General features: G+C 44.0%; 1 long non-coding RNA gene across 1 annotated transcript; it reads right to left on the bottom strand.

Moving 5' to 3' along the window:
- Window positions 1–463: 463 nt before the first annotated feature.
- Window positions 464–9497, bottom strand: LOC310678186. The gene is made up of 3 exons (XR_014511680.1): window positions 9362–9497; window positions 5599–5659; window positions 464–1530 (listed from the first exon to the last, which is right to left on the bottom strand). It is a non-coding gene; the product is annotated as an uncharacterized lncRNA (long non-coding RNA).
- Window positions 9498–11541: the final 2044 nt, after the last annotated feature.

Genomic DNA, 11541 nt, shown 5'->3' with positions numbered 1-11541 from the left:
CCCTTCTCCTTGTGCCCTCCATCTTTCCCAACATCCGGGTCTTTTCCAGTGAGTCTTCTCTTCTCATGAGGTGGCCAAAGTATTGGAGCCTCAGCTTCACGATCTGTCCTTCCAGTGAGCACTCAGGGCTGATATCCTTAAGAATGGATGCGTTTGATCTTCTTGCAGTCCATGGGACTCTCAAGAGTCTCCTCCAGCACCATAATTCAATAATTCCCTTCATGGATCACTGCCTTGCCGTGGCGAAGGGGCTTGAGGAACTCAGAGAAGCTATGAACTATGCCGAGCAGGGCACCCAAGATGAACAGGTCATAGTGGAGAGTTTTGACCAAACGTGATCCACCTGGAGCAGGAATCGGCAAGCCACTCCAGTATCCCTGCCAAGAAAACTCCATGAACAAAGGTGGTGTAGGCTCCTGTTTTATTTGCTGTTGGACATAAGGCTTGTTAAAACATTGGATAGGCTGTGCTGCTGAGTCTCTCATTAGAGCACTTCTTCTGTAGCAACTGCCTTGCCATCATGGAGCAAGGGTAAAAATTGCTGTGTGAAAAACTGCGACACCTGCCTGCTCCCTGCACCCAGAATCCATTCCACCACTGAAATTATACTGCTGATCTGATTGCAAAACTTATTCCTTGAACACTTGCTTATCTAGCATAGGGCCGTTTTTGTTTCAAACACGGCGCCTGCCCTGCCAAGGCAGCTGATGTTTCAAACGTACGTATTTTCTTTTGCCTCAAGCATATCATGTGGTCACCAGGTCACTTCAAAATCTCTCTAGCTAGGCTAAGGTTGCAGGGGGAGTTTGCTGCCGCAGTAATTGCTAAGAGGGAGCCTTCCTCCTCATTAAATTAATAAGCTTGGTTGGGAAGCAGGCGAAAGCTCCCCCAACGCTGCAGGATGTGGAACGCTTTGGCGACTGAAGCAAAATGCACACCTTACTGAGGAGTGGAAGTGCAGAGGTGTGGGCTACATCAGAGGGAAACACATTCCCTGCTTCCCCTGGGGCTTTTGCAGTGTGGAAGGTCTTGGACAGCAAAACAGGCTGTTCCCAATTACCATCCAGACCTCTAATGAGGCCAGGAGCATCTGAGCCAAACACAAGCCTGCTGCAGTGCAGGAGGAAATGGACCAAAATAACCCACGTGGCTGGCGTGAGCAAAGCTGTGTCAGGCAGTTTTGCACAGTGGAGTTTGACCCAGAGACGGAGCCAGAATGCTGAATCCAGGGGGAACAGCAAGAGAAGCTTCCAAGGCAATTGACTCAGAGATCCTATTGTCCAAAGGTTTGTCAATTCAGAAGTGCTCTCCCGTATTCAGGACTCTTCTTGGCCTTGTTTTCACTGTGATTTATAAGCCCACATTTATCTACTAATCACTGAAATGCAGCCACCTCTGAGATGGCGAAAGAGCTCCCTTTGCTTTGAGCAGCTTACGGAAAGGGCATTAGTATTGCATTTCAGTTCTTTGCTGACTTAGTACAATCTCTTTTTGTGTCAAGCTCCAATCACATGTCACGGACAGGCAGGCCTAGGAGAGAGCAGCAGAAATGCACCTTAAACATTAAGGGAATTCATTCAGCCTGAAAAGATGGCACCACATAGATTTCCTATTTCATGATGACATTTACTATGGCTGTGTCCACCACAGGGCACTAATGGATATGTGGATCGCTGTTTCCATGAGTAGCTTTGCCTGTGAGCATTTTCAATTTTAGGCCTCTCACATCTGTCTTGGTGAACACATAGGCAATTTGGGGAGATGGTACACAGTGTGGGAAACATCAAGCAAACACCCCTCAAATTTGTAACCATATACTAATGCCTCTTAGTGGCTATGCACAACCCAAATGTTGGTGGCGCTCAGTAGCATCACTTGTATTTTGACTGTACTCAAAGGAGCTTGAGATTGGTTTGCCCTCTTGCGTGGGGTAAACTTGCAATCCAGCCAAATGAAAAAAAGACTGATTATTTGAGTTGGAGGTACTTATCCTTGTGTTGTGCCATGGGCCCTCTTTGGCTGGAGGTGGATCTTACTCACAGTCCTCCATTGTCTGCTGAGACAGACGGATGCCAACCAGCTCATCCTTGCCTCAGGTCTGGGAGCAGCCTAACAAGCAGAAGGCCTTTTGGCTGAGATCAAGTATGAGATGGTAAGAAATGGAGCCATATGTTTACTTTGCGCAACTTTAGGTCTCAGAGGCAGTGACACCAGAATCTGTGGGAATATAAGGGGTTCTGTTTTGTTCTGGATATGCCAGTTGTAGTGCCCATCTCACCACAAATGCCCTGTGATGGAGACCAGTCATGCCAACATTGTTCATTAGTCTGCCACACCACCTTCCTTATTCCCCTGATTCTGGCCAAGAAAGGAGGCCAGAGCTATGAGCCAGTTCTCTACCTGGGTGAGGTGGCCTGCTATTAACACACTCCTGCCTCCACAGGACCAGAGAAAATTGTGTTCCTTGTGCTTCTCCTTAGGCGCAAGTCCACATGGAGCCAGTGAGCTGAGGCACACATTTTCTTGTTACCAATACAGTCACAGCCTCAAAGCCAAATTACAGATAGATTTTATTAAGAATAAGACTAGGAGAGGAGAGGAGAGGAGAGGAGAGCGGAACAATACTTTAAAATAAACGAGACATTAAAGAACTGGCTAACCTATAAAGACTATTGGTTGTAGTCCCAACTGCACAGATTGGATCCTCTGCTGGAGATTTAGCAAACAGCATCCTTGGATAAACAAAGGATTATGGGCATAATATTTCATCTTTATGGGTGTGCACCCAGGTGGCCCTGGCTGACAGGCTGCTTGGCCCAGCCAATGGGCTGAGTTGCTTATAACAAATAAAGCACTCTTCACGCCATTTGGGAGCCAGAACAATGGGTGGCCGGGGTGTTAAATAACAAGGAGACTGACTGATCTGCTCCTGATAGATTATATCAAAGGACTGCTCAGATTGTACACACAGAAGTGGTGAGAGTTATGTGACTTGGGCTGTGTACACATCACCAGCAAGGTCATTCTTTTTCTCAATGTGGACTGGAGCTCGCCTTTCGAAAAACACATTGAAACAGGGTTTCCTAAGAAATGACAGAATATATATAGTGAAGATATGGATTGTGGCTAATGCCATGTGTACACTGCTTCCCAAACCAGCTGTGGGAGCACACTGGATGTGGAATAAGTGGGAGTGGGTTCACAGCCCTGGTTGCTTAGAAGGAAAGGAGGGAGGACTAGAGAGAATGAGACTTACCGTGAACAAGTTGCACTTCTTTTTGTTTGAGCGTTGGCTTTGTTATGGAAAATGGTGGCTTTTCCTAATCTCTGGCACTGCATGGCACAGCTGGTGCTTTTATGGCTACCATTTTTTTTTAATCTGTTCACTCTGATCTTGGCTAAATGCTGTGTGGCTCTGCCTTTGATGGTTTTTTGTTTTTGTTTCCTTAAGTGAAGTGGGTGGAAGGAACAGGATATTTTGGCTCAGAAATGCTTAACTTTACCTCTTGAGAAATAAAGGGAGGGAGATATAGTTAATCAAACTGGAGGTTCAGCTGTGGAAAAGAATTCTCCCACCTCTGAAAAGTTAATTTATTGGAGACAGTATATTGTGTAAGGTAGGCTTTTGCTGACGTATGGTAAGAAAACAGGAGGAGGCTAAGAAAATGAAATGAGGTTCCTGGCTCTATCTATTGGTCACTATGTTTGGCTGGAGAAAGGAATCTCCCTTCTTTCCCTGTTAGAGTGGTGTATCTTTTGAGGCTGACGCTGTGTTGTATTCTCTCTCTCTCTCTCTCTCTCTCTCTCTCTCTCTCTCTCTCTCTCTCTCCACACACACTCCTGTGACATGTGACACAATTTGCCTGTTCTGTCTGGATCTGCTTTACTAAATGTGTCCAACACAAGGCATGGGCAGAAATTTGCATAAAATTAGCATGTACTTATTTATATGTATAGATGCCTCTGGGCAAATTAAGAAGGTGGGTGGATGGGTTCTCACCAGCACTGCAGTTTGGGAAAAGGAGCAGGAGATCAGGCCCTGGTGCAAAAGATCGGGGGCTCAGCTCAGGCCCCCTAGGCTACCTGCTAACCATCTCCATACCTGGTATCCTATTTATTTTCTCTAGAGATGCCAGAAAGCGAAGTTGGAGATTTCTGTATGCAAAGCATGCGCTCTGTCACTGAGCTATGGCCCTTCTATTACTGAGATAATGAATAATGATTTGAAAAGATAATGAAAAGCAAGAACCACAGAATGACAAGATGCTGATTTGGCAATTGGCAGACTAGGCAAGACTGTCAGGGCCCATCAGGATTCAGACCTCAGCCCCAACAAAGCCTTCTCTATTGAGGAAGGGAGAGCAGGACCCTATGGGAAACCTGCATACTCAGTACCTCCTGACTCACAAGCAGAGGCTGCATTCCCAGAGAGAGGCTCCAATACTGTGATCCCACTGTTCCTTGTTGCGACATCCATCCCATCTCTGAACACTCCCACCCACCATCTGGGACTACAGGAATGTCGGCAGTGCTCAGGCCTGTCGATACAGAGCTTGAGGTCTCCCATCTCTCAGGCCAACATGGCAGAAGAGGCAAGCCCTATGCATGCTCTGGATCTCAGCTTTGAGAAGCTCTAGGCAAAGGAGGAACTGTTAGGTCTTTTATAGACATTTAAAAAACAGTTCCTAGCTACTAAGTGCTGATATCATAGCTCCTTGGTCTCTGAGTTTAGCTCCTTGGTCTCTGAGTTCCAGAGCATACCCTCCAACATTTGTCTGATGGAAATAGGGATGTCCTATTCTATTATTATTATTATTATTATTAGCCTGCCCATCTGACTGGAAAGTGGGACATTCCGGGATCAAATCAGAAATTAGGACATTTTCTGGAAGACACAAGAACTACCCACTCTGGAAGAATGGCAGATGAAAGTAATCGACTATATGGAACTGGCTGAAATGACTGGCAGAATCAGAGACCAGGGAGAAGAGACGGTGAAAGAAGATTGGAAGAAGTTCAAAGATTATTTACAGAAATATTATAAGATTAATGAATGTTAGAAGACATCAGATTGAATGTAACAAGGTTATTAATTAAAAATTTTAAAGATTAAAAGACCCAACATTTTAAGATGTAAGAATTGAATAAGCTAAATTAGGATATTCAAATTAAGATAAAAATTTATTTAAGACAGAGGGAAGGGATTTGCTGTCTGATGGTATGACTTGGAATACAGGGAAGGGAGGCTTGGGGAAGTCGGAGAAACAAGTTAATGCAAGGAACAGTATGAAGATAAAACTGTTTTTATTCTTGTCATTTTTATTCTTTTTTCCCCCTTCCTTTTTCTTTTTGTAATTGTGTATTTTTGTTGTTCTGTTTGTTGTTTATTGTATGCTTTTTTATTTTTTCCTATGTTAAACTTAATAAAAACATTTATAAAAAAAAAAACAGAAATTAGGACATTTTCTGTAAATCTGGAACTGTCTCTGGAAAATAGGAACACTTGGAGGGTCTGCCAGCTCCTTGCTTGGCTCAAAAGGGGACAAGGGCTGATTCTCATGCATCCCTTTTAGCACGACAGAACAGAGGCTAACATACCTGACAAAACAGTTGTTTGATCCTAGTTTGCTGCACAGTTCTGTCACACCTCTGCTGGCTCCTGTGTGGATCAGACTCTCATTAACAACATTAGACAAATATCAGGCAGGAAAGGCAGATTAAGAAGTAGGCGAATACACGTTTCAACAATTTACATTCCAGAGACAAACCACAGCAGAAGGTAGAACCCTGGCAGGCTTTCTAGCAAGCTGGGGGAGACAGCATTAACAAAAACGTGATACAATTTAGGATGGTGAAGGAAATGGAAGGAAATGATGTGCCATGTGAGCTGGGCCTTTTCAAGTGCCCAAGGCAATCTCTCAAAAGAAGATTAAGTTCACACAGGATTTCAGGGATTTCTGGAGACTATATTGGAACATTATAGCTTTCATACGGAGGCTGCCGAAAAATCTTCCCTGTAGCAGCACTGTCCACACCGCAGTGCTTTTTAAAACTTAGTACATTTTGCATCTGTTTTAGTATGATGTTTATTTGTATTCATTTGTGAAATGTCTATTTCATCCTTCCTCCCAAAGGAGCCCAGTGCAGCAAACACAACAACAATAAAACAATACAAATAAAAACATGTTAAAAATAATATTGATATAAAACATCTACAAACGTATTAAAATGATCTAAGAACCATCACATACTCTCACAGTGAATCTTTTAAACATTGCTGGAAATGGCATATTTCAGCCATCAGATGCCTGGGTAAAACAGAAATGGTTTTACTTCAAGGACTGCCTCTCCCCCTATAAACCGACCTGGACTCTGCAATCATCATCTGAGGCCCTTCTTCATGTGTCTCCTTCACAAGAGGTTTGGAGGGTGGCAGTATGAGAATGGGCCTTTTCTGTAGTGGCTCCCCGTGATAGATAGATAAGTAAAATAAATTGCTCCTAAATGGAGAGCCACCACTGGGAAGACCCTGTGCAATATGTGCCATGTATCCACATCAGTGCAGTCTGTCATCAGGGATGTGTGTCATGCTGCCTTAAAGATTATGGGCTTATGCAGATGGGGTAAATGGCTTTCAAAATATTATACCTGCCATGTGGAATAGAGTTGTGAGAAAATACTTTTCAGTGGTTCATTGTGTGTTAAGTCTTCCACATGGTTACTAGGAACTGGCTGACCAGGATGCATTTTTTGCGTAGTGCTCTCTTGAATTGGGAGTGTTGGGGTTTCTTTACCTTTTGCAGGGTGATACATTCCAAACAGTTAAGTTCACAATATTTCATTTTGAAACACCAAATTCCACTCCTTGGCAGCATACGAAAGAACACGCAGAACAGAGATAGGCCAGACCCTTGGAGCCATTCCAGAACAAAGTTCTCTCCTCCACTTGTTCTACAGTACAGCTGAAAAGCAGGTGGGTGGGTAACTGTACTACAGTTGCGTGAGGCAAGAGGTGACTTAGAGAAATAATGAATGAGCCTAGCTAAGTGTTTCCTACAAAAGGAGTCTGCTGAACTTAATTGCTGCCAATGCAGAGAGAGGAGGGAGAGAGCTCCTCCTCTGATTCTAAATAAGAGGATGTTGTAAGTCTGATATCACAGGGCAAACGTGGGTCATCCCTCTGGGGCAGGTACTGTTGACAAGCCGAGGGATTTGGGACCAAGCTGCTGTTGCATTGTTCCAAACTCGGGAGGCAGCCAGGATGAAAGGCTTTCTGGGTATTGTCTTCAAGCAGTGAAGTGGGTCTGAACAAATAAAGTTCTGATCCTTTCCCATGCATCTACCTTTGCATCACACCTGGAAAGCAATTACTGAGCAATGGGAGGAGAAAGAGAGGTGGGGAAAAAATAAGATATGAGTTTAGAAGGCTCATTTGGAGCACTTTGGACAAGCTGGATCCCTCCTGATGTAATCTGCTGGACCTGAGGAAGATAGGGACCAGGCAGTGGTGTAGCTGGATTTGTGTAAAGCTTTCTGTATCCTTGGATGAGATTGAATCAAACATTTGAGACTGTCTTTGGGGGAAGGGTCATGGCTCAGCATGTGCTTTGCATTCAAAAGATCTCAGGTTCAGTCTGTAGCATCTCCAGATGTAGCATCTGTAGCTGTAGCATCTCTGGGAGACAGGAGTGTAGACTTCAATTCCTTCATCCACATCACTTATAAAGATGTTGAATAACATGGGTCTTTTAGGATGGTCACTTTAAGATCATCAAATGTGCACACATGGACCTAGGATAAACTGTTACTGTCTTTTTTACAGCTCTGCATACCGTCTTTTAGGCCCAGCTGAGGCATTGCCATCTGTTGCTCCAAAGAAAGTGTGTGACCTTCCTGCTAGGATCTTAATACAGTGGTACCTTGGAACTCGAATGGCTCCATTCTCGAAGGTTTCGGCTCCCGAATGCCGAAAACCCGGAAGTAAGCGCTCCAGTTTTTGAACGTTCCTCGGAACACGAATGTCTGATGTGACTTCCACTGTGCAAAAACCTAGCTGTTGGCCAATTGGAAGCCACACCTCAGAACTCGAACGTTTCAGAAGTCGAACAGTCTTCCGGAACGGATTATATTCAAGTTCCAAGGTACAGCTGAATTGGCTTCCCCTCTTTGACCATGAGGGCTCACAGGCTCATAGGGACGTGCACACCTCCCCCCTTTTGTGCCATTCCTTTTGCCATCTCCCATTTCCTTTCAGTCTTGGAAATAGCTGTGCTCAGAGCTGTGCATGCACCAGTCTTAATGCTGCCCATAGTTAGAGATTAACAAGAGCCGATTCTTTTCTAGCAAGAATCATAATATGCCGTGTTGTTCTTGTGATAGGGCTGCCTGATTACTGTGGATGGAACCATCAGTTTGAGTTTTTCCTCTTTCGGTGGCGCCTGATCACAGCTGAAATCTGACAAAAGAATGTTAATGGTCCAGGGTGGCTGAATGTCTTTTTACAGGAGCTAATTGTAAGAAGATGGTTTACTTTACTGAGACAGAGAGATCTCTGGAATGTTTGAAACACAAGAGTTGTCAGAGTTTGGAGAAGATGTGTGTTTGATGTATGTTTGTCAAGGAATCCAAGAAGCAGATTGGGGGCAAAGCAGTGACAGGAGCAGGGAGCAGAGAGCTGTGGGATGAAAGCTTCCTTGTGGGTGCAGAATCTCTCCGGTGATCTGATATTGGTTACCAGATCCGCTGCCTTGGAGAAATGCACGTGTTTCCCATGCTCACTGAGTGTATATGAAATGTCACAAGTTTCCAGTGCTTTCTGTCCCCAAAGAAGAAGCATCTTAACTTGGTGGTGGTGGGTGTTATGTACTGAAGTTCTCACCCTGGGCCAGCAGGGGGATACTGTAGATAGTTATGCAAATGAAGGATCGAAAAGTGACGTTCAGTGATTTGATAGTTTTGTATGCAAATGAAGGATTGAAAAGTGACGTTCAGTGATTGGATAGTTTTAGAACGTTGCAACAGTTACAATTGTTCTGTAGCTCTATATAAGCAGGCTGACTGAGCTCCTCAGTTTAGTTCTGTTCCAGCTTACAAAATAAAGAGCTGCTTTGGAGAAATCGCTGTGTCGTCTGCTATGTCAACCCACAACTCAACAGTGGGGAAGTAACAATATGGTATGTTACTCTTGCCTGTGCTCACAGATATTCATCTAAATGTGTTCTATAAAACCAGTGTGCATGTATGTATGGCATGCTTACCAGTTATATACACTCACAAAAGGCTCACTCCACTAGCCAACTGCACCTGTCCACCAATCTTCCTCTTAGGCAACCCCACCTTCACACCTGATCCACCTGCTCACCTTTCCCTTCACAGATTGCCCCAAGCCTCACCCCTTTTCAAGGAGGGGAGGTTCTTCAGCGTTCTGAAGTGGCTCACCCCCTCCATTAATCCTCACTGCAGCTGCACTTATTGGAGCAGGGAGGCACTTCAGAGAGCGGTTTGCCAAACCACTCTCTGAAACGCCTCCCCTCCTCGGTTAATTAACTTGCCTGGGCTGCCATCCTGTTGTCACAGTGGAGTTGGCATGGTCACTTACTGATGGCCGTGTGAACAGCAGCCTGATGGCAGCCTTACATTTATATGTGTATAGGAAGACGTACACAGAGACACTCTATTTGTACACCGAACACTTTTAAACAGCAACCTAATCTCCTTCTCCCAAAGAAGAGTTTACATTCAAAATGTTGCCCTGGAGTGTAAAAAGAGGAGCTGGCTAACTGTTTTAAATGGTTTAATAAAATTGAAGCTGCAATCTTATGTGCCCTTACTTGAGAGCAAGTCACAATGAACTCACTGATCTTACTTCTGACGTGTATGGGAATGTTTAGGAGTGTCTGAACAAGTTTATTTGTTTTCTATTAAATTTTATTTGTCATGTGGCACAATCTGTCTGGATTCCTTCATGTGAAATAGTGGCTCAGTTTGCGTGACTCATTGAACCATAGTTGAAAACAAGCACTGCTTTAATGTGAACGTGCAGCATGCGGGTGCAATTTCCACTCCTGCAGGGAAGTAAAGCCAGAGTCTGACTTGTCACTATAGCCAAACTCAGAGACCTGGTTTGTTTCCCTCAGCCCACAATCTACTCAAGCTATAACTAGTGGCTCTTTCATATTGTTACAAGACCAAACCTTGGCTACTGCACATGGTTTTGGAGAAAAACTAACCATGAGCTTGGGTTCAGATGTCACAACAAACCAGGATGGGGTCACCTCCAGAATGTCAGCATGCTGTGGGAAGGATTCAAGTACATATCACAACTTTAGGTTTGTGTAATTAAAGTGGATTAAAGTGCTTTGTCACCCAAGCCCAACAAATCCACTTAAAGACAGCAACAACAAACCTTTTGTGGCTTAGGAAGGCATATAAATACCAAACAAGCAAATCAGGATTAATGCTTACTGTCATACAAAACAAATCAGAATGAATGTACAATAAAGGCCAGATATAATCTAACCTCTGCATAAGCAAATCTGCATGAATGCTTAATAAATAGGTTCTCTGGCAGCAGCAGCAGCAGCAGCAGGAGTCAGGAAGGAGCAAAGGAAGATTCCGCCCCCCAGGAAATTGTGTGTTCACATTAAATAATAAACTATGGATTTTTAGCTGTGGTTAATGTGATGGGTAAACTGGGCCACTGATTGTTCTTTGGCCCACTCTCTTTCACATATCACATTGTGAATCATTAGAAGGACCAGGGCATAATACCAGCTTGCAGCAAAGAGGATGCTGAAGTGCCTTGCAGTCACAGTGGTGCAGCTACAATTAGCCCAGACTCAATTCAATGCCATCTCATAGAGTGGAGATTGTTCTGCATGTGTGAATGTTTGATTTGTGGAGGCCCAAAGGGCATTGTGGGGTGTGAACCCACAATTCTGCATTTGCTATTTGGATAAAATAACTGTGGATTTTGAAGGAGGTAATCCTCCAGTCATGGAGATATATGACATGGGATATACTCAAGATTTTTCTGGGGTTCATAGACACATACCTGTAAACGTTAGCGCTTTTAAATGTTTTCTGATTAAGCTGTGTTTGGATCTTCTGTGCAAACAAGGAACTGGAGAATCGGAAACTAGTAACCCAAGGAAGCACTGTGCAGCAGTTGGGGAAGTGATATGAGACTGTGACACGGGGGCTGACTGTGCTGTGATTTTGGTCTGTCAAGTCCAGTGGACTTGATTTTGTTACTGTCAGTCAAAGGTTAAGAAGAGCACGTGGTGCATATTCCTTTGACAATCTTGACAAACAGCCTTTGACAAGCCGAGCTGTTGTGTTTACCCGCCTTGCATTTATCTAATTGCCTTTGAATCTAGTTATACTGGCCTTTCTTTGTCATTAAGGTCTTGTTTACAAGTCTTGGGTGACAATGATTTTTTTAGAGGCTTGGTTTGGAATAGCAACTCTGAATAGGCAGCCTTGTCTTACATGTGCTGTGTTCACTGACGCCATTGTCTTAGAATCTAATACTTACATCCT

The sequence above is a fragment of the Podarcis tiliguerta genome, assembly GCF_965153285.1.
Source record: "Podarcis tiliguerta genome assembly, chromosome: 5".
Classification (NCBI taxonomy): domain Eukaryota; kingdom Metazoa; phylum Chordata; class Lepidosauria; order Squamata; family Lacertidae; genus Podarcis; species Podarcis tiliguerta.
Note: the sequence above shows the minus strand (reverse complement) of the source record. Positions and strands in the feature narration are given on the sequence as shown.